At 36.2% G+C, this 23,314-nt stretch overlaps 1 pseudogene; it reads right to left on the bottom strand.

Moving 5' to 3' along the window:
* Positions 1 to 275: 275 nt before the first annotated feature.
* Positions 276 to 21,506, bottom strand: LOC125347490 (annotated as a pseudogene).
* Between the last annotated feature and the right edge of the window lie 1,808 nt (positions 21,507 to 23,314).

Raw genomic sequence — 23,314 nt, forward strand, 5'->3', positions numbered from 1 at the left:
GAGAGAGATTACATAATTTGAAGGTTCTACTTACATACATACTCTGTGATATTGCCTATAGAAGTACTCAATCCAGTAACATTGATCAAAGTCAGTATTTTTACTTTCTCTATTGTCTCAAAACAATCTGTGTTCTATCTGAGTAGAGTTTAACATTATAGCTTATATATTTCCTCTTCACTAATAATTAGTAAAGAATGAGTATTAGAAGACATATATAATATATATTTATATATATTTTATATATATATTTTTTTTTTTTAACACAAAGAACCTTTATTGGGCTCCTGCCACCTGGCATGATGCACCCGGGTCCCTCCATACCAGTCCCGACTGTGGGGGCCCACCTGCCTCCTAGGGCTCCCAGAACTCGACAGCACCGGCCCTAAGACCACATTCCAGCAGCCAGGGTTGGGGTGCTGGGCCAAGACATGCCCATCTCCTGAGGGGGAGAGCTGGGCAGCCTGCGGCCATTAGGACCTGAGGATCACCACCTGGAACCTACATGCAGGCAGGGTTGTCACGGAGGCAGTGACCAGGCTGTGGACGCCCAGGGTTCGGAGCGTGCCACATAGAAGGCCACAGGTGAACGCCAGGAACTTGGGTGCTTCCTCCAGGTACTGAAAGCCTGAGGCCATGGGCACCAGGAGGGGGAAGTTGTTGTCCTGCAGGACATAGGTCCCCTGGTGGTTGGTGAGGAGCCCATCCATCTGCTTTTGGAATAGGGCCACCCACAGGTCCTTGCACAGGAACTTGAGCACATCCAACTCCTCCCTGAAGGCCAGGGTCTCCCGTGGCAGCCTCTCACGCAAAGCCTTGCCCACGCGGAAGCCGATGCCCTCCAGAACCGACAGGCTGGTCTTCTGTTCCCCCTGGGCCAGGGTTGAGGTCCGGAACCCATAGTTCCGCCACCATCTCGGTGTGCAGAACCTCGAACAACACCGTGCCGGCCAAGCGCCAGACTACGAAAGCAAGCCCTGCCTCCGAGAGCCGCCCACTCAGGCTCCTATTGGTGTTTCAAAGTAGCCACGCCTTCCCTCCGTGGGCTCACGCCGCAGACACGTGAGCATGGGAGACAAAAAAAAAAAAAAAAATATATATATATATATATATATATGTATGTATGTATGTGCCTCTAGTATATGATATGAAATATAGTGGGAGCTTAGTTATTTACTGAAATTAAATATGTGCATACATTAACAAGAATTTTATAAATTAATAGACAAATAATTATATTTACTACATCTATAAATCATCATGTCCTAATTGGATATGGGAGAATATACCCCGTGATTTAATTCAGCTAAAAGACCTAAAACTAGTATGAGATAATGTGATCATTTTACATAGAAAAGGCCATAATAAATACTTCTAGCTCATTAAAAGGATTAAATTCCTAAGTTATACACACTTCACCTAAAATATTAATGCTAAATATATCCAAAATGAAAAGCAGGTACTTCATTTTTATATTGACATTAAAAACATGACTGGCTATCTAATTTCATCAACTGAATTAAAGTTATTTACAAATGTTAACTCTAATAAAGAATAAAGAATAAAGAATAATTGTTGGTGTTTCGAACTATCTCATTTAATGCGTAAAACCTAAAAACGTAATGCATTTTCAATGTTTAAAATCACTGAAAAAATACAAAGGATCATTAAAAGAATCTAGTTCATATTGCTTTGGGTTCTTTCTCAGCATGAAGTTCTTGAAGAATACATAATCTTTCTAGGTGAAAGTCATGGATGGATGGATGGATAAACGGATGGATGGATAGAAATATATGTTACATTCTACTATTCATTTTTATATTCTGTTAAATTTATGTAGATGGTACCTTGAATTTCAATAATTTCACGTGATTTCAAGTTGTGCTTTAATTTTTTTTCATAAGACATATAGCTTTGAAGAGAAAGAAGAAATCTAAAAAGGATGTAGTTCAATTTTTTTCCTTTTTATGAAATTCTGAAAGTCTAGTACCTTGCTTACAATTAAATAATAAGATAATAGTAACTTTGACCAGCTGGGCATAGTAATGCACTCCTGTAACCCCAGCACTCAAGTTGAGGTGGGAGGAGCACAAGTTCAAGGCCAACTTAGATAATATATTGGAACCCAAACTCAAAACAAAATTCTAAGAAAAGAAAATAGTAGGGCTGGGGATATGGCCTAGTGGCAAGAGTGCCTGCCTCGTATACATGAGGCCCTGGGTTCGATTCCCCAGCACCACATATACAGAAAATGGCCAGAAGTGGCGCTGCCGCTCAAGTGGCAGAGTGCTAGCCTTGAGCAAAAAGAAGCCAGGGATAGTATTCAAGCCCTGAGTCCAAGCCCCAGGACTGGCCAAAAAAAAAAAAAAAAAAAGAAAATAGTAAAATCAGTAGCCAGGTTTCCTGAAACCACCAAAAGTGAAAATAGCATGCTAAAATGAGCATTAGAATCTCAGTACAGTTCAAGTAAATAATTTTTCCATTTGTAACAAATTGGGGGAAAATATTACTTATTCTTTAAAGTGCCAGAGCATTATATATACTATAGAACAACTACAACTGTACTAAAGAATCTTTGACTTAAAAAACTCCCATTTTCATTTGACTTAAAACTTATTTTTCATTTCAACTCTTCATTTATGCATGTGCGAGCATGTGTGCATGCGTGTGCATGCACACACACACACACATACACACACACCATAGTCTGGGTCAGCTGGAAGAAGCTTCTAAAATAATGTTCAAACCTAACCAACAGTAATGGAAATCTTACTATGCCTGAATCTCTCAGATGCAGCAGTCACTTTTTTCTTGGTGATTTAATCGCTTCCTTCCATTTAATTACTTTGAGGATTAACTTTGGGCAAATGTATTCCAATAATAGGCCAATCTACAAAGAACAGGAAGCTTTCCCCATGGTCCCAAGGGAAATTTAGCAGTTCCAACTGTAACTCTGCATTACAGCTCTCATGTTTCTTTTAGCCCTTAAGCCATGTGTGTCACCTTGCCTGTTCGGGTGTAAAAAAAAAAGTCACGGGTTGCACTGTTTACATGTTAGCATTTGTACACAATTTCTGGCAGGAATGAAGATGACTTTTCTTAATCCAAGCCATACAGGAAGCCATTTCTTTCCAAATCAAGTCATTAATGCTTAAACAAGCAAACGCTGCAGCCAAGACAAAAATCAATTTGCAAAAAGGGAAGGCTTTTTTCCAAACACTCCAGTAGTCACTGGGGAAAGACGCTTTTACAAATCTAATGCTTGAGAGTATTACAGTATTAGGTTAAGTTGATTCTATTTTTCTAGTTGGATTTATGTTGTTTGAGTCAAGGTGATTAATAGTATTGAAAGCTATCAGTAACGTTTTCACAACCAGAAGAAAGACTTTTTCTGCAAAATAACAGCACAGAAATCTTTCCAGTGACCTTGAATTGACCTCTTGTCCTCATGTGCCTGGCTATCTTCTAAAACAGAATGCTCTATGACAGTGGATTACAAGCACCTGGGAATTCTTTTAAAAGCCCAGTGTCCACATTGCACCCATCCCAATTAAATCAGAATGTCATGAGAGGTGGAAGCCAAGCATCAGTATAATTTAGCAATCACCAGATGATTGCAATATGCATCAAAGGCTGGGAACCACTCTCCAGTGGCTTTTAGATAATGCACTCTTAGAACTCAAAATTAAAGAGCGTTTCTTTTTTTTGTCTGACTCCTAGATTTGTAGAATCAGGAAACATTAAACATATATGTATTAGTTGGGGAGATATATTTATTAAAGTAAAGGGAAATATTTTTATGTAAAACCATGAAGTGGATTATATCATTTTCTCTACTAATTAAGTTATTAATATGAACTAAAGAGAAAAGCAAAGATTTAAAGATACATATACAAAGATATCTATAGCAGTGTTAATTTTTTAAATAGTCAATCATATTATACTCCCAATATGTCATTACATAGGAGTTATTTCATTACATTGGAAAATTCTTTCAATACAGTTTTAGGAAAATATATACATGTACATATGGACATATATAGGGTATTATAGCTATTTTTTTCTGACAGTATATACATGGAGATATATATATATGTGTGTATTCAATGATAAATGGGAGATCTAGAAAGTCTTTGCTTTGGATTGTTTAGTAGGGCTACTCAAAATGAAAATAAAATTTCTCTTTGTGTTGCATGTATTTATTTATTTTTTACTATTTTCATGTTTAAATGCCTCTATGTGTATTATTAAAATTAAAAATGATAAAGCTAAAATAAATCATGAAAGTAAATATTTGTATATACAGAGAGAAAATTCTCACCAAAAGGTAAATGGATCTTTGATTTATTGGAACATAAATGTTAGTTTATAATTTGAAAAATAAAAACTGGGGATTATTGGATAAACAAACCCTCAAATTTCAAAAGATTAATTTAGAGTGAAAAGGAGCTTCTACTCTTTTTGTCAAGCCTATGAGAATATATATTGCTTGTCTGTTTTTACTAAAGAGTTTAAAGCACTTTAGAAATCATGATTCAAATCCTGTTATTTTCACTATCATCTTTTCTTTCAGTTATGTCACATATGTCTTTGTGAGAACAATTAAACTATATATTGCAGATTAAAAACTTATGGAAATTTCAAAATAAATATCTGAATAATTCAGTCTAAAGATTTCAACAGTTGAAGCTTAAATTTTCTTTACCCAGAAAATAAAAATATTCACTTAAATAAGCACTTGCCCAAAAAAGTGTAGATTTAAACACAATTTTATAATAAAGAAACACAAACAGAAACACTATGTCATTTAAGAGGGAGAATTGATGGGTACAGGAACAAATAAAAGTGGGGACTTGGGGCTGGGGATATAGCCTAGTGGCAAGAGTGCCTGCCTTGGATACACGAGGCCCTAGGTTCGATTCCCCAGCACCACATATACAGAAAACGGCCAGAAGCGGCGCTGTGGCTCAAGTGGCAGAGTGCTAGCCTTGAGCGGGAAGAAGCCAGGGACAGTGCTCAGGCCCTGAGTCCAAGGCCCAGGACTGGCCAAAAAAAAGAAAAAAAAAAAAGAAAAAAAAAAAGTGGGGACTTGATGGACAAAGAGGGTCTAGAAAGTTTAAGGCAAATGAAGAAATCCAACAACAACTTATTGAATAACTTTTATCAGGGCTACTTGACTTTGAGCATTCAGTTGGGTATAGTTCAAGAGAGCATAAAAACCTTCAATCTCTGACTTTACTTAAAACTTGAAACTGAAGAAATAATAAAGCTCTACAAGAAATCAAACACGGTAGTCTGTAGCAGAGGTTTAGGAACCTTTGTTATTTTCTGAGGCCAAAGATTAGGTGCAATGACAAAATGTAAACAGATAAAAACATTATCAATGTGAAAAGAATATTATATTTAAAAGGCAAGCAGACATCTGAAGGGTTGAAGAGACTGCCATTTTCACCCAACGAGAAATTCCAAAAAGTTGATTACTTAAGCCTTATTTCCCCATGTGATCTTTATTTTCATTTTTTCTGAATAATTATTTATTTATTGTCAAAGTAATGTCCAGAGGGGTTACAGTTTCATATGTAAGGCAGTGAGTACATTTCCTGTACAACTTGTTACCTCCTCCCTCATTTCACCCCTCCACCTCCCCCTTTCCCTCTCCCCTCATGAGTTGTTCAGTTGGTTTACACCAAATGGTTTTGTAAGTATTGCTTTTGGAGTCATTTGTCTTTTTACCCTTTGTCTCTCGATTATGATATTCCCTTTCCCTTCCCTAGTTTTAATAACAGTATATACTGTATCCAGGGCACTCAGATGAGATACAGTGATAGCACAGGCACAACCACAGGAAGGGGATACAAGAGGAACAACAACAACAACAAAAAGCTACGGTTTCACATGGCATGTTGAAAATAATTGCAACAGTGATATAACACTCGTTTCCATAACATGGAGTTCATTTCACTTACCATCATCTTTTTATTGGGCTTTTGTGATCTTCTGCTATGACTAGCCTAAACCTGCTGATTCCACAGCATAGTCAGAGGCAGGCAAAAAAAAGCAATGGTGATCTTTATTTTCTTGGAATTTGAATTCAAAGAAAAGTAACAAGATATAAAAGATATAATCTTGATCGAATGACTTTTTAAATAAATTACCCAGAGTGCTTTAGTGGCTCAGCATCACAGGAACTGTCCTAACATTCATGAAAAATTCAATGCAGGTTTAAGGGAATGGTGTTCCAAGATTATACAGGGACCATAATGCCCTATCTCATAGCTATTTCAGCTCCTAGGATTTGGGAGTCTTTTGCTTCTAGCTAGTAGATTATGAAATAGAAACTTGGAATGGTAGAAAAGGACAACTTCAGCCCACATTCTGCAGTGGATTGAATGTTTGTACACAAACACATACTACTCCTGTCAAATCCACAGCCAAACCCCTAAAATCCAAATTCCTACTAAGAAGTCATTATTAGACAGGGCCTTAGGGTGAAGATTAGGCCACGAGGGTGGCACTCTCATGAATGAGAATAATGCCCTTATAAAACAGACCCCAAAGGGATCCCTCACCTCTTTTTTTATTTTCTTATTTTTTTCTTATTTATTGTCAAAGTGATGTACAGAGAGGTTACAGTTTCATACGTTAGGCATTGGATACATTTCTTGTACTGTTTGTTACCTCCTCCCTCATTCCCCCCTCCCCCTTCCCCCTTTCCCTCTCCCCCCAGGAGTTGTTCAGGTGGTTTACACCAAACAGTTTTGCAAGTATTGCTTTCATAGTCGTTTATCTTTTTATCCTGTGTCTCTTGATTTTTGTATTCCCTTTCACTTTCCTAGTTCTAATACCAGTATATACAATTTCCAATGTACTCAGATAAGATACAGTGATAGTGCAGGTACAACCACAGGAAGGGGATACAAGAAGATCATCAACAATAGAAGCTACAGTTTCACATGGCATGTTGAAAGTAATTACAACAGTGATATAACAGTCGTTTCCATAACATGGAGTTCATTTCACTTAGCATTATCTTATGCATTCATAGGGGCATAGCTATTAGGCTCTTGTGATCCTTTGCTGTGACTAGCCTAAACCTGTGCTAATTATTCCCTATGAGGGAAACCATATAGTCCATGTTTCTTTGGGTCTGGCTCACTTCACTTAGTATAATTTTTTCCAAGTCCTTCCATTTCCTTATGAATGGGGCAATGTCATTCTTCCTGATAGAGGCATAAAATTCCATTGTGTATATATACCACATTTTCCTGATCCATTCGTCTACTGAGGGGCATCTGGGTTGGTTCCATATTTTAGCTATGCAAATTTTGCTGCGATGAACACTGTTGTGCTTGTGGCTTTAGTGTGTTCTTGCTTGTGGTTTTTTGGGTAGATGCCCAAAAGTGGAGCTGCTGGGTCATAGGGTAGCTCTATGTTTAGCCTTCTGAGGAATCTCCATACTGCTTGCCAGAGTGGCTGAACCAGTTTACATTCCCACCAACAATGAAGTAGGTTTCCCTTTTGGCCACATCCCCTCCAACATTTACTACTGCAACAAACTAAAATTAGATCCTTCTATATCACCCTGCCCTAAAGTCAATTGCAAATGGATCAAATATCTCGAAATTAAAACAGATACCCTGAAAACACTAAAAGAAGGAGTAGGAGAAACACTTGAGCTCCTTGGCACAGGATGGAACTTCCTTTACAAAGACCCAGAAATGTTACAAATCAAAGAAAGGATGGACAAATGGGACTGCATCAAACTGCAGAGCTTCTGTAGGGCAAAGGACATAGTTTACAAGATAAACAGAAAGCCCACAGATTAGGAAAAGATCTTTACCAGCCGTACAATGACAAAGGTCTCATATCTAAAATATATGCAGAACTAAAAAAATTAAATCCCTTCAAAACAAAACCGCAAAGAACCAACAGCCCCCTCAACAAGACTTAAAAAGAGACATCTCTGATGAGGAAATGAGAATGGCCAAGAGACATATGAAAATGTGCTCTACATCACTGGCCATAAAAGAAATGCAAATCAAAACAACATTGAGATTCCATCTCACCCCAGTAAGAATGTCCTATATAAGAAAACTTCTTTTTTTTTAATATGAAGCGATAGCCATTTATAAACAAGAAAATAAGTCTCTGTCAGACACAGAATCTACCAGAATCTTCATCTTGGATATCTGGCCTCCCAGGTTGTGAGCAATTTTTTGTTGTTTATCAACCAACTACTCTATAGTTTTTTATTGTACCTTTAACAGACTAAGACTTTTCAATATTCAGAATTTGTCAACAGTTGCCACTTAGATGTAGGCTGGGCAGGGATAGTTTAAGAATAATGGTATAGTAAAGAAGGAAAATATAGACCTTTGACAGACAGTGAGTTATCTTTGCCACAAATGTCATTTCAATATTAGTGGTGGTCTGATAAGAAGGTCACTTTGAAATGACTGAGCCTAGCTGTAATTTTTCAACTGGCTTTTATTGATGTTCTATACATGAAATATTTGTGTTTTCAAGTCCATGATGGACTGTCAGAACAATGATATTGTCTTGGGTTTTTTTAAATAAAATTCCTCCCTATACAGAGTTCTAAAACAGCAAAGGTGTTTAACTTATGTTGACACTGAAGAAACTTTATTTCCACCCTTACTCTCATCTGGGAAACACAGAATGCCTTCTATTTCATGTTTTCTTTCTCCATATACCCTAAAGGAATGACTAGGGTACCTTAACTTTGTAGAACAAAAAAAAAGTAGCTTTTAAATTAAAAAAAAAACACCTCTAAGTAGCTTTTTTATTTGAGCATATGTTCATTGCAAAATAGGGTTTCAATGTAATAATTCCATATATGCATATAATATGCTATGATCAAATTTATCCTTCAATCCTTTTTGTCCCTTTAAAGCAGTTTTTTTAAATTTATTATTCAATTTTCATCCATGCATATAAATTAGGCAAATATCAGCTTCAACATAGAGTCTCCTCATTGTCTAGTTTCAGCATATCCTCTTCCTTACATATTTATTTCTGTTTTGCTGTGTTGTGACACATTTTGTGGCACAGGTTATCCTGAAACTAGCTATGAAGTCCATGTAAACCCTCACAATCTTCCCATCTCTGTCTCTTAAATAATAATGAGCATGTACCTCCATGCACTGCTCACTTGAATTTCTTTTTTATTTCTTTTATTTTATTTTTTGCTAGTAGTCCTGGGCCTTAAACTCAGAGCCTGAGCACTGTTCCTGGCTTCCTTTTGCTCAAAGCTAGCACTCTGCCACTTGAGCCACAGTGCCACTTCTGGCCATTTTCTATATATGTGGTGCTGGGGAATAGAACCCAGGGCTTCATGTATACGAGGCAAGCTCTCTTGCCACTAGGCCATATTCCCAGTCCCTCACTTGGATTTCTTTTTTTTCTTTTTTTTTTTTTTTGGCCAGTCCTGGGCCTTGGACTCAGGGCCTGAGCACTGTCCCTGGCTTCTTCCCGCTCAAGGCTAGCACTCTGCCACTTGAGCCACAGCGCTGCTTCTGGCCGTTTTCTGTATATGTGGTGCTGGGGAATCGAACCTAGGGCCTCGTGTATCCGAGGCAGGCACTCTTGCCACTAGGCTATATCCCCAGCCCCCTGGATTTCTTGATTAAGTAATTAAATATATGGTACTCTTTCCACCAATGTTTGTAGAAGGATGCATATTCCTTTTCTATTTCCTACATGACACATTCATATGTCACTTAGGCTAGTGGTTATACGTAACTAGTTTTATGAAGCCAGTCAATATGTAGCTAACACATGGGACCCTTTACTTGGTTTGCAAACATCTGTTATATCACAACTAGATGCTGCTTTACAGAACTGAGTAATGATCAAATACATTCATTCCCTGTGCCTTAATAATGATGGCAGGTGTGCTTAAGACCTCCACCATAATATAGTGGAGAATATATATCATCAGTCATTTCATACCTTTAAAGTAGGACTTGCTTCCCCAGATATAGCCGGCAAACTAGGTAAAAAATGCATGGCAAAAATTCTCAGTAAACTATGGTCTGCTGCTGGGCAAGGGTAAAGTGGGTCTGGTCAGACCCATTACTGCCACATGCCCTCTTGAGGATAAGTCACATATTAAGACCAATCTATTTTTACATCTTCACTTTCATAGCACGGATGATTCTGGAATAACTCTATTATAATCATTTGTACACTTTAAGTCTATTACCAGATACTATTGTTGAAAAAGAAGCCATTTAGTGGTAGGGAAAATATCTAAAAATATTGCCTTTGAATGATGACCAAAAAATAGATAAAAATGGTTTTCTGTTTCCAAAAAATGGACAACTGTTCTTTATTATGAGATCTTATTTCCATTAGCATTTAAGACAATACAATGCCCTATATATTTTTTATGCCCTATATATTTTTATCTATATGGCTTCATGCCATTTTCCTAGAATTGTAAGCGGTTTTCAGATCTATGAAGGAAAGAAAAAATTTTCTGTGATCTGTGAATGTATGATTAAGGGCAATAATCAAGCTCTAATACTGCTTTATTTGAGTTTATCACAGAATTCAGTTAGAAGCTTTTAGACCATGGTCCAGTCATTATTTACCTAAATATTCTTTAAAATTAATTTTCATTAACAAATTCATAATAATGACCTATAATATGCAAAGCATCATGTTAGGGAACAGTATCAACAAATTCTAAAGAATCTTCATGCAAAGAAAAGTAAAAAAGTTCTATTATTTCATTCATCTTACCTATTTTAGGGTGCTGGGGATTGAATTTATGGCTTTTCACATGCTATGCAAATGCTCTACCACTGAGCTATACTCTCATTCCTAAAATCCTAACATTTTAGCAACTCAAATATTAGGAGTAATTGTTGATGCAAATACTGCCCTGACATAACCAAGAACTCTGCAAAGAATCTTCTCCTGGTCCCATCTCATTCTACTCTTGGTGCCTTCTGATCAACCTTCTGTCTTTTTTTAAATTAAATTTTATTGATAAGGTGATGTGCAAAGGAGGTACAGTTACATAATAAGGTAGTGAGTACATTTCTTGTCATATTTGTTACACCCTCATTTTTCTTTGCCTTCCCTACTTCAAGTAAGCATATATACAATATCCAGTGTACCAAAATCATATACAGTAACCACGTAGGGTACGTCAAAGGAAATTCACCTAGAACATTAAACGTAATGACAACAATAGAATCCTCCTGTGTCCTTCTCTTGGAGTTCTTTTTGCTTATCCTCATCTTATATAATCATGTGTACATAGCTGTTGAGCTGTTGTGATCCTCTGATAGGCCTATCCTAGACCTTTTTATGTTTGTTTAGTAGTTGTTTGGTTTTAGATACAAAATGTAAAGTCGCTGACCCAAACATGTGGAAATACCATTTGAAAAGAAGTTTGTTATTTTGCAGACCTGGTCTCTACTGCCCATCCCCCCAACAGTCATATATCAAGGAGACCATGCGCCTTTGTTCTCTGTGTTCTAAGCTTGTCTCACTCAACATTATCTGTTCAAGCTCTGACCATTTCCCTGCAAATACCAACATTTTATCATTTCTAATCGCTATGTAATATTCCATTGTGTACAGGTACCACATTTTTTTGATCCATTCATCTGTAGTGGGGCATCTGTGTTGTTTCCATATTTTGGCTATTATGAATTGTGCAGCGATAAACATGGATGTGCAGATGTCTTTATGGTATCCTGAGACCTGTTGTTTAGGATAGATGCCTAGGAGTGGTATGGCTGGGCCATAGGTTATGTCTATGCTGAGCTTCTTGAGAAACCTTCATACTGTTCTCCAAAGTGGTTGTACTAGTTTGCAACCCCACAAACAGTGGAGAAGGGTTCCTCTTTCCCTGCATCCCCTCCAGCATTTGTTGTTGCCTGAGTTCAGAGTATAGGCCATTCTAACTGGAGTGAGGTGGTATCTCAGGGTTGTTTTTATTTGCATTTCCTTTACTGCCAGGGATGTTGAACATTGCCTCATAGGTTGCTTTGCCATTTTTATTTCCTTTCCTGTGAAGTCTCTCTTTAGCAACTTTGCCCATTTAATAATTGAGCAACCTTCTGTCTTGATCTGCATGGTTGCACTATTTAGCGTTGAAATTATCTCAAACTCAAGACACTTAAATGTTTGAAGATCTCCCATTCATACCAAACAACCTTCCCTGTTTCCATTTCAAATCATACATAATTTCATCTAATCTTGTTCAAGATACTACACACATACCATCTTTTCTATGATTTTTCGCACTTCTGAATATATCATACTCTGAGTTTTAGTTGGGCTAAATTACATTAGTGAAAAAATAGCAACACCCATTTATACATCTTCACTTTCATAGCCCGGATGATTCTCGCATACTATTTATATGGATTGCAATGAGACTTCTATAGAAGTCTCTACTCCTATTAGCAGTGAAATACTATCTGCTCATAATAAAACTTATAAATTTTAAATATATAAAATCAGCTCAATTCTCATGCATTTTGAACTACTACTTTATAGACCAACTTGCTGGGTAGAACATTTTCAGGGACTGCTGTTTATTGCTGATAAATATAGCTTGCTTATTTAAGCTCTTTACCTTGCACTAACCCTGCTGAGAGATCTCCTGAAGCAAGAAGCTTTAGAATGACATAGGCAGGTAATGTGCTGAAAGCATTCACCAACCTCTTATTGGAAGCACTGTGATCAGATAATAAAGCAGCCACTGTAACTCAAGGTCAAATGATCCCTAATCTAAAAACAATCTCTAAATGACATGAGAAGGGCTTTAACCTTAACATCCACTGCATTTGAGGCCTCATTTCATCTCTCTACAGAGTAAAGTCAATAAAATGAGAATCATAAACTGAACCGAATTGCAAATCCTCTTATGCTACCTGGTAGAAGTCAAGTGAGTGGGAAAAAGCATTGTTTCAAACTGCATCAAATACAAAGAAATGAGAAAATAGTTCATAAGTGATTTTCTGTATAAGCAGGGGTCAAATAATGTATTTTGGTGGGAAACATATTCCCTGATCATTTCCTGAATCCTTCATTTAGCATTTGGGAAACTATTCTGATGGAAAGGCCAAATATACGCAAAAAAATTAGGCTTATTGATTATATTTTGTAATCATCAATTTGAATATTGTTATCCCAGGACAAGCTATCTAGCTCCACCCTATAACTTTCATTACTCATAATCTAAAACAGAAATTAAACAACTCACATTTCTGAATTTTTAGACCTCAGAATATGTTATATTTATTCTGACAACTAAAAGCAGGAAGCATTCATTTGGATAAATTAAGAAAGAAAATGAAATTCTAACTTCAACTTGTCAGAGATAAAGGGTCTTGTTATAATGCAGATTCCTCACCTAAGTTTCAGATGGTACTTGGCCTGAAACCTGGTATCTCTATCAAAGGTTCTATTTTTTGCCCATGACAGACACTTTCAGTGCTAATGTGATAGAACTGGGTGTTAGTGCTACAGGATTTCAAAGGGAGGTAAGGCAAGTATGAAACTGGATTTTCTATACTTGTTTCCTTATTCTTCAATTTTAAGTGAATGAATTTTAAAATATTTTTATTATGTTAAGGTAGTTGTACAAAGGTATTGACATTGAAGGCACTTTATAAATACAATTACCTTGTTCACTGTCTCCCATTTCAATATTCTCACCATCCTTTCCCCACCCACCCTTACTCTTCTTAATTGTGTAGGATATACACTGAATTCTTGACTGCTTTTGCCTTCTCTTCTCTTCCAAACAAAACCTTCTCTTCCAAATAAAATTTGTCCACCCCTTTTAAGTACCCACTTCCAAGTGTTTTGTTTTGCTGAACTTTGACTTTGCCTTTCTAAAAAATTAAATTATTCAAGTTCTCCCATGAACCTACCATATTTAATTTAATACATTTGCATACCATCAAATGTATTTACTTATAATACACTTATAAGCTAAATTTAGCTTATATAGGGGAAACCATGCAAGTTTTGTCTCGCCAGGCCTGACTTATTTCACTTAACAAAATTTTTTTTCCAGACCTTTCCATATATTTACAAATGGATGAGCAAATTCCATTGTGTATATATATCACATTTTCTTGACCCATTCACCCACTGAAGAGCATCTGGGCAGTTTCCATACCTTAGCTATGGTGAGTAGTGCTACAGTGAACAAGTTTGTGATACCACAATTTTTTTAAAACAATCATAGAATATATGGTTTATTCTTTTGGAAAATATAAAACAGAGCACAAATAAAGTATTCTCACTATTATGATTTGCCCTAATCTTTGGGTCACCATCTAGATCACTATTTATTCATTTATGTATTACTAATTTAAACTTTCTACTCTGAAGAATCAATAAGTAAACTACTCTAAGATATTTTGGGAAATGCAAATTTAAATACAATACAACATAATATTCAATAAGGTACTGTTATATAGTTTGTAAGTAATGAAAAAAAAACTGTTTCAAATTCGAAACACATTCAAATATGTTTCTTTGTTGAGCTAAGAAATTAGCATATTTACTTAAAATGCTGACTCAAAACTTGGAAAAGCCAAGTTCAAACTATATTAAAGCTTTTAATAAACATTGTGGGAAATTCCACTGACATACAATGAAATTCCATTACATATGGCTTATTTTTAGCTCTCCAGTTGACAATGAGGCCTATGAAATGACACTTGTCTTTACTTTTTTCCTGAGCTTTCTTTTTGTATATTTGAAGACACATAGGGCACTCTTTTTTTTTGGCCAGTCCTGGGCCTTTGACTCAGGGCCTGAGCACTGTCCCTGTCTTCTTTTTGCTCAAGGCTAGCACTCTGCCACTTGAGCCACAGCGCCACTCCTGGCCGTTTTCTACATATGTGGTATTGAGGAATCAAACCCAGGGCTTCATATGCACGAGACTAGCACTCTTGCCACTAGGCCGTATTCCCAGCCCCTGAGCTTTCTTATTCTATTACTATTTATGTATTTTTAAGGAGCATACTTTCACTTAAAATACCTTAACTTTGTTCCTCACAAAGTAATAAAATATGTAAATTCTATTATAATTATGTCATGGTTCACTGACAACCATGCAATACCAATTATTCTACTCAAATAGTTCTATAAATATTATGCATTTGAGGTGTTAAATGCCAAAGAATAACTTTATGGTAGTAAAGTTTCATTTATCCAAAACTGTACATGGTTAATATGCACAATATACTTCTATGTGAACTGTAAACTGATCTTTCAATGGCTGATGGAAGATTCTGCCATGCACTGGGAGTGTTATTTTGGAAAAAAAGAAATAACATATGTTACAGAAAAAATTAGGTTCAATATTGTTATTTATATCAAACAGCTATCAGAGTATGCATAATAATGTTTTAGGCAATCATACCATTAGTTATAAAATTAATTTTACAGTGTTACAGTTAACAAAATAGAACTTTGTTGATAGGTAAGCACACAGTGTGATAGATTACCCAGCTAAAAAGAAATGACTGAATGGCAAGTCTTGTACAACTGCTTAAAGATAATTAAAAAATATATCTAGAAAAAAATGGCTTTTCCCCCCACTATTGGAAGATCTACTGGCCGACAACCTTAAATAGGCAGGCTTAAAGAATCAACTAGTCACATCCTTCCCAGAATGGATCCTATTTAATGACCAATAAAGGTCCTTCAGCTGGCAAGCATCCATAATAAAGATGGTTCTCAAGCACATCCAAAATGCAAAAAAAAAATTTCAATTATTATAAAAAGTCCAAAACACTTTCATCAATTGTCCCTGAAGATATTGAGATTGGCTGATGGAGAGAGAAGACAGTGAGCTAGAAGCTGCTGGGGCATGGACAAATGTGCACATAAGTCAAAGTAGAATCAGGGTTCAGAGCAAAGCATAGAACAGAGTAAAGTCCAAGAAAGTGTCAGGACTAAGAAAAAGTGGGCAAGTTAGGAGTAGAGGAAAATGAGAGACAAAGACAGAAGGAAGAATAGAGGTCCTCCCATCCCTATTTCTTCAGTTTTTCTATTTTAAGCCTCTAGACCTAACATATACTGACTATGTCATGAAAAAAAATCTATTCTTTAGTACTCTGTGTCATTTCTCACTTCTGCCAAGTCATACTGCTTCACTGCTTCAAGATAGAGTGTCCCTAAAAGCTCTACATTGGATATGTTCTGTAGATATGAATAACTTTGAGCATTCAGTGATATATTAAGTCAAACACAAATCAGAATTCAAATGTACCATGGGTGCCAATTACAAGAATCATTATAAAGGAAAAAAAGATTTTTCAAAACCAATCTGTGACTCTACAAAGTATTACTTGACAGCACAAATTCCCAAAATGATCATTGTTCCATTTGTATTTATTGAAGCAAGACTTGTTCTGTTTTGTTACACAAGAAAGTGTTTTGATATTTGTTAGTCTCTTCTGTAAGACTGTACATTGAACAAATGAAAGGAAAGAAAGAAAGGGAAATGCCCAGATAATACTCTAAATAGTATAGGATATACATTTTATTTCACAACAAAAAATAATTCAGGACATGAAAGAATGTAACACTTAAGTTTCTAGTTATTTAATACTAATATGCCAAACATATAACTTGATACCCAAACAAAAAATCAATATATCATATAGGCATTTTGCATCTTGACAAGATGCCTTGTGGTATATATTGTATGTGCAAAGGGAATAGTATTCCATATCAAGAAAACATATACTTTTGAAAAAAAATCAGGAATGACAAAATGATTAAAGAGTTCTGGTTGGGATAAAAGGAAAAGAGCATCTAATTGATATAACTGCTGGCAGTGTGTTCAGGGGCTGAGTCCAGGCAAAGGAAAGAATGGGCAATCATATCCTGACATTGATCACAAATTCTGGCACTGGGAACAGAAAGGAGATACAGAAGTGATGAAGGATAGTCCTTATCTAGATATCTCCAGGAAACAACAGTCAGCTAAAAGCAAAGTATTGGATGCATCTTGCAAGCCAACTTCATCTTCAGGAAGAAGGAAAAGTAATGAAGGGAACTTCAGCTCATGATCTAATGTTGGCCAGCAAATGGTCTCAGTTCACAAAGTGGAAATGATAGACTCCTTAGGGTAGAGAGAAGATTAGGCAGAGCATCTTACAGTCTGTGATAGCCAGAATTTCAAACCGTAAGAAAAACTAGATATATCCCTAAGACTAAAAGAGCACTATTTTCCAGATGGTCAGAGAAAAAGAAACACATTCTCTCCCTGCCAGTCACTGGAGAAGAAAAGAAAAACAAAATCTCTAAGCTTTTAAGTACTCAGTTCTGAGAGTCCATGGAAGGTGAGGGTAGGGAAGCCAATAAAGTACTCCAGTGTTTAAGCAGTTCTTAGATAACAGAATATTAAAATTGTGATTAATAAGCTGGAAACCAGTGGCTTAGTCCAGTGATCCTAACTACTCAAGAAGTTGAGATCTGAGAATTGCAGTTCAAAGCCAGCCTAAACAGGAAAGTCTGTAAGACTCTTATTTCTAAAATAAGCCAACGTGGAGGTTTAGCCCAAGTGGTAGACTGACAGCCTTGAGAGAAAACACTAAGGGACAGAACCCTGATCTGAGTTTGAGCTCCATTACTGACACACACAAAATGTCACTTATTAAAACAAATGAAAGGACCAAATTGCAAACAGTAATGTAAACTAGTACTAAGGAAATAAAACCATAGCTTTTGAAAATTGTCATGGAAGATAAAACAATTTTCTAAAAGGTAAACAAAGAGCAATAGATTTGGTGACAATACCACAGAGTTTACAGAAGACAAACAGGAAGTAAAATGTTCAGGTCTTAAGTAGAGAACAACTGTTTAGTCTACCCTGTTTCTTCTACTTTCGTAAGGTACAATGAGCCACAGTATCCAGCTTGTCCTGGCAATGGACAAACGGAACCAGATAGGGACTCAATATGAGATTCAGCATATGGATGTTGAGAGAAAGAGACTAATTTCTTCTGAGATTTCAATCAATCCAGTAGCTATCTTCCCACTCATGTAAAAAGTTTACTCACAGAAGGAATCAGAGTTCAAACATGGCAAGAAAATCTATGGCCATTTTAACATCCTCTGAATGCCTAAACCCGCTGTAATCAAAATACATCTTACCTTTGAATCACTATATAAGCTAAGGTATGCTTCTTTTTAATTCCAAGAATTTAATTAGTTTTCTTACATTTTTAAGCAAGAGAATCTTGATTAATATACAAGAAGGTTAATAGAAAGATTAGTAAGGAGAATGCAAATGCTGGGAGGAAGAAATTAAGTCCAAGTCCAAGTTAGGTAAGGAAGTTGAAAAAAAATGCACATTTCAAAGGACTTTGAAGACCAAAGAAGTCTCCATTCCATAAAACCAAAAGACAGCTCAGATGACATCAGTGAACCATAATAGTCATCTTTGAAGAACTATGGAGAGCAGAAGTCTTGCTGGCAGGTGGGAAAGGGCAAATAAATGTTTCCATTTTCAAAAAGGTGAAAGCAGTTCAATTCTTTAAACTGTATGCCAAAGGAATTGGACAGATTCCTAGCAAAACTTTAAAGTTATAAAAGGTTAGTAAACATTTAGGAAATAAAGAGATGATCACTAGGAATCAAAACAGATTCATAAAGTTTAAATCATACCAAGATTAAATCACTTCTTTTTTTACTTACATTTCCCAGAGAGTGTGAAAGGAATATTCAAATGAAAAATACTATATAATGCTACATGTTGATTTTAAAATGTGTCATGTGTGACCATTATAGTCATAATTCACTTGTCTTATTACAATAATAATTTCAAATACATAGCTAATCTGATATGATCCAAAATACATGTCTACATGCATTCATGCACACATAACCATGTATAAACACATGTAAACACACAAACACATACTTCAAAAGGACCAACACATACATATACTGAGGAATGTATAGAGACATACATATAAATATATATTAAAAATGATATATATAGGCTTGGAACATGGCCTCGATTTAGAATACTCGCCTGGTATACATGAAGCCCTGGGTTCAATTCCTCAGCACCAAATATATAGAAAAAGCCAGAAGTGGCGCTGTGGCTCAAGTGGTAGTGCTAGCTTTGAGCAAAAAGAAGGCAGGGACAGTGCTCTGGCCCTGAGTTCAAGGCCCAGGACTGGAAAAAAAAGATACATATAACATACCTATAAACATATATATATATATATATATAAATACATCATACATGCATGTATTATAAAACTTATGTGCCCACCACAATCACACAGATAAATGTAAGCATATATGCCAAAAATAATATGAACAAGAATTTCTTTTTCATAAAATAGAGGAGCAAACTAGGGTATATAAGGCAATTTTTTCTAAGTCATACACCTACTAACAATAAAACAAATATTTTTAACCTAGAATTTTCTGATTCCTAAACTACTATTAAACAACCAAAGTTATCTTTGTGCATCCTTACATAAAGAATGCTAGCTTGAAGAAGAATGTCAAGTTGAAGAGATATTTTTAAATACCTTTGGACTCTTCAATTTCTAAAAATGTGAATGGAAATAAGGAAAGTATTACAATCAGGTCTGAAAATAATTTTTTTAAAAAGTAATACATGTTGTTGAAAAACTGGAATTTAAAGTGAATATAATTAGAAAAAAGATAATAGGAATAAAAGGAATTTTTAGACACAGGCCACACAGCAACACAAGAACCTTAAAGAGAATTTTTACTTGACTATTTTTACTTGGTCAGGAAATTAAGAATATTTCACTGCTGAAAGAAAGAACTCAGCCCTAGCTGTATTAACAGCAACATGTGAAGTACAGAAGACAAAAATGATCATATTCAACCTTTTGTGGATTAAATTAACATACCGGTAATTGCCAACAGATCATTGATGAAGAATCAAATTTTGTTTTAGCACATGTTAGGGAAAGCTGAACACTAATTGTTAAGAAAAGTAAAGGTCTATACAGTAGGGGAGTAAGGAAAAATCATTACATTTTTCTTTTATGGTCCATAAAACTTCAAATGGCAAAATAAGAATGAAAAGAAGTTACTATGAGTCAGGATTCAACATAATATAAATAAAAGGGGTTCCTGTTGAAGTAGAGACTAAATTCAGTGATTAAGAAGCGATTTAATGTTTCAGGAAGATGTATTCCATGACATAAAGGAAGTCGGAGTCACCCTGTTCCTGAAAAGAATCAGTTGATCTAAGTGTAGGCAGAGTAGCCATCAATTGCCTTCCTCAACAAAAACACCAAACAATCCTTAGGGAAGAGGTAGATCTATACCATGTGGACTTCACCAAAAGTCTGAGGTTCTCTGGGAGGAAGTTGGATGCTGGCCTCTGAGCTGAGTCCCAGGATTTGAAACTAGCGAAGTCAATAAGTAAGAATGGAGAAGACTTCAATCTCAAAGACATAATCCATCAAGTACACAAGGGAGAAATGTTTATTGCTGTAAACTCAGTACATGAAACTAAGTGTTAGTGGACAAGGGCTCGTTGTGACATGATATATGTGATATATGGCCAAATCTGAGTCCCCTGGCTTACATTATCTCCTTATTTCAGTTTATTAGATATTGTGTTTAAATGGTAATGAGTGAACATATGTGCAACCACCTTGGCTTTCCAGTTTGATACACCATTGTGATACATGCAGAGACATGGATCAAGAAGAGGCATAAACAAGATGAAGTAAATTTCACTTTATCTGTACAAACCAGGTAACTGCTGGGTAACATGGGACAGACACCAGCAAAAGCAGTGGGAGCTTATCTTCATCTCTACTTTTTTGCCGCCATGAGAACCATTGTTCCTGGCCTCCTCTTCTTTGTAATGAGTAGCCTCTGGGATTCCTCCTAGATAGTTGGTATTAGATAGTGAGCAAAACAGATACCATGCTTCTGTTACTCAGAGTAGGATATTTCTTATCTGCCAAGTATTAGAGTAAATTTCCTTCTCTGATAACCACGGAATTAGCTGTGTCTGATTACCAAAAAAATGGTCCATTACAGGACTAAGAGAAGAGAAATCAGTGAAAGGCTTTCATACATACACATGCCATTTTTTATTCATTCCTTACCCAACCATACCTACTATTATCTATACTACTTTGAGACTTATCCATGAAATTAGAGAACTTTCCGTTCCAGAATTCCTGAGTCCTCCTTAGCCAGTATTTCTTGATGTTGGGGTTAGATTAACTGGGGATACGGGGTTGCAAGTAAGTTTCCTATTGTTACTGTAACAAATTAATACAAAGTCAGGAGATCAAAACAATGCAGGTTTCTTATCATATAGTTCTGGAGATGACACATACAAAATGGAGCTAAAATCAAAGTGTCTGTAGAACTGCACCCCCTGACAGGGGCTCTAGAAGTGAACCTGCTTCTCCATCTTTTCCAGCATTGAGAAGAGGCCGGTGCTTCTTGGCTAGTGATACTTTTAGAGCCATCTCATCACTCGGACATCATCCATTGTCATGCCTTCTCCCACTCTGCATCCCTCTTTTCCACATTGTGCTTGCCCTAATAGTCCAGAAAATCTCTCCATTTCAAGACATTTCCTTTAGTATCATCTGTGAAGATGTTTGTAATGTAACATCCACAAGGTTCTAGGGATTAAGTGTCTGTATCTGTGAAAATTCAACAGTAATCTGCTTCTCACAACAGTCAATGGCTAAACTAGCACAAATTCTGAACTATATCCCTGCTTGAAGTAACTGTATGTATCCTGGATTCTCCTACTCCTCTCTCTCTTTTTCTTCCTCCTCATCTTTTCCATCCTCTCTTCCTATTCTTCCTCTTCCCCCTGCTCTTCCTCATCCTCCTCCTTCTTTTCCCCTGCCTATGCTACTTTCCCTTTTATTTCTAGAAAATCTATGACAGAGATTATTGAGATTTTGATGAAAATACCCAAGAAAGTTCATTCCTTAGACCTTAAAGAGAAGAAGGCTTCATGAATATCCTTAAATTAAGAAATAGATGTACCACACAAAGACACAGATCTAATAAGGGTCAAGTAAGCCAAAAAGAATTTTTTAATGCCCACCCCCACCTTCTTCCCAGTATGAATACATAAAATATCCTATAGAAAGAGAAGGATCTTTATCTTATCTGGCTTTAGAAACAATTTTATTTAATATTTTCTATCAGCATAAGGAGTTACAATCATTTTTGAAAAGGTAGTAAATGAATGTTCATGAGGGAATGCTCCCCTGAACATCCCAGTGATTTTCAGTGATCAAGATATTAGTTGTAGATGTATAGAGGAACTGGCTTGACTTGGAGCTTGACCTGATGAAGCAAGTCACAAAAGTTAAGACAAACTTTTTATTTAGTCCCAAAGACATTTCCCATTTCTGTTTCTCATTTCTCATTTTTGTTTCTGCCAATAGTAGCAGTAGTCAAGCACAGATTGTACATACTTTATACTAATAAAAATCCTAGTTATTAGTACCCCTTATCTTCTATGTCCAAATTATTCAGTAAGAAATAGAGATACTATACACCATACTCTGGCCCACTAAGTCTCCAGTTTGATGGACATTTGGACTAGAAGCCATGTGAGCTATATAAGAAGGTATATAGCTATGTTTTGCTAGAAGTTTATTTATATAAGAGGACAAAACTCTATATGCCTCCCAAGTAGTGAAGGCTAACATTAGCCCAATATGGAGCAACTCAAGTAGTTTAATACCATTAACCACAGCAAAGTTATGCTCACATTAGAAACCTGGGAATCACCTCGCTATAAATTATTCTTCTTATTATTACAGCATCTACAAATAACTTACAATATTCATAGCATTGCTATCTTGTTCTGATGAAACTAATATATTGTCTCTGAAGTTAGGGCTGGGAATGTGGCTTAGCGGCAGAGTGCTTGCCTAGCATGCACGAAGCCCTGGGTTCAATTCCTCAGCACCATGTAAACAGGAAAAGCCAAAAGTGGCGCAGTGGCTCAAGAGGTAAAGTGATAGCCTTGAGCAAAAAGAAGACAGGGACAGTGCTCAGGTCCTGAGTCCAAGCCCCAGAACTGGAAAGAAAAAAAAAGTTGAAGTTATTCACTTTTACTGTTGGTCATCTCAAAACGGAGAGGTTACCTCATATGTCCCAAGTTATCATGGTAAGTCAGTTAGGAACATACAAAATCACCATGTAAAAAGTCCATCCTAGCAATTGCTATTAGGATCTCAAATAATAACCTTATAATCATTGTGTCATAAGTCTTTCTCATGGAGATCTTTCTTATGATGCCAAT

This window comes from Perognathus longimembris, chromosome 1, assembly GCF_023159225.1.
Source record: "Perognathus longimembris pacificus isolate PPM17 chromosome 1, ASM2315922v1, whole genome shotgun sequence".
Taxonomy (NCBI): domain Eukaryota; kingdom Metazoa; phylum Chordata; class Mammalia; order Rodentia; family Heteromyidae; genus Perognathus; species Perognathus longimembris.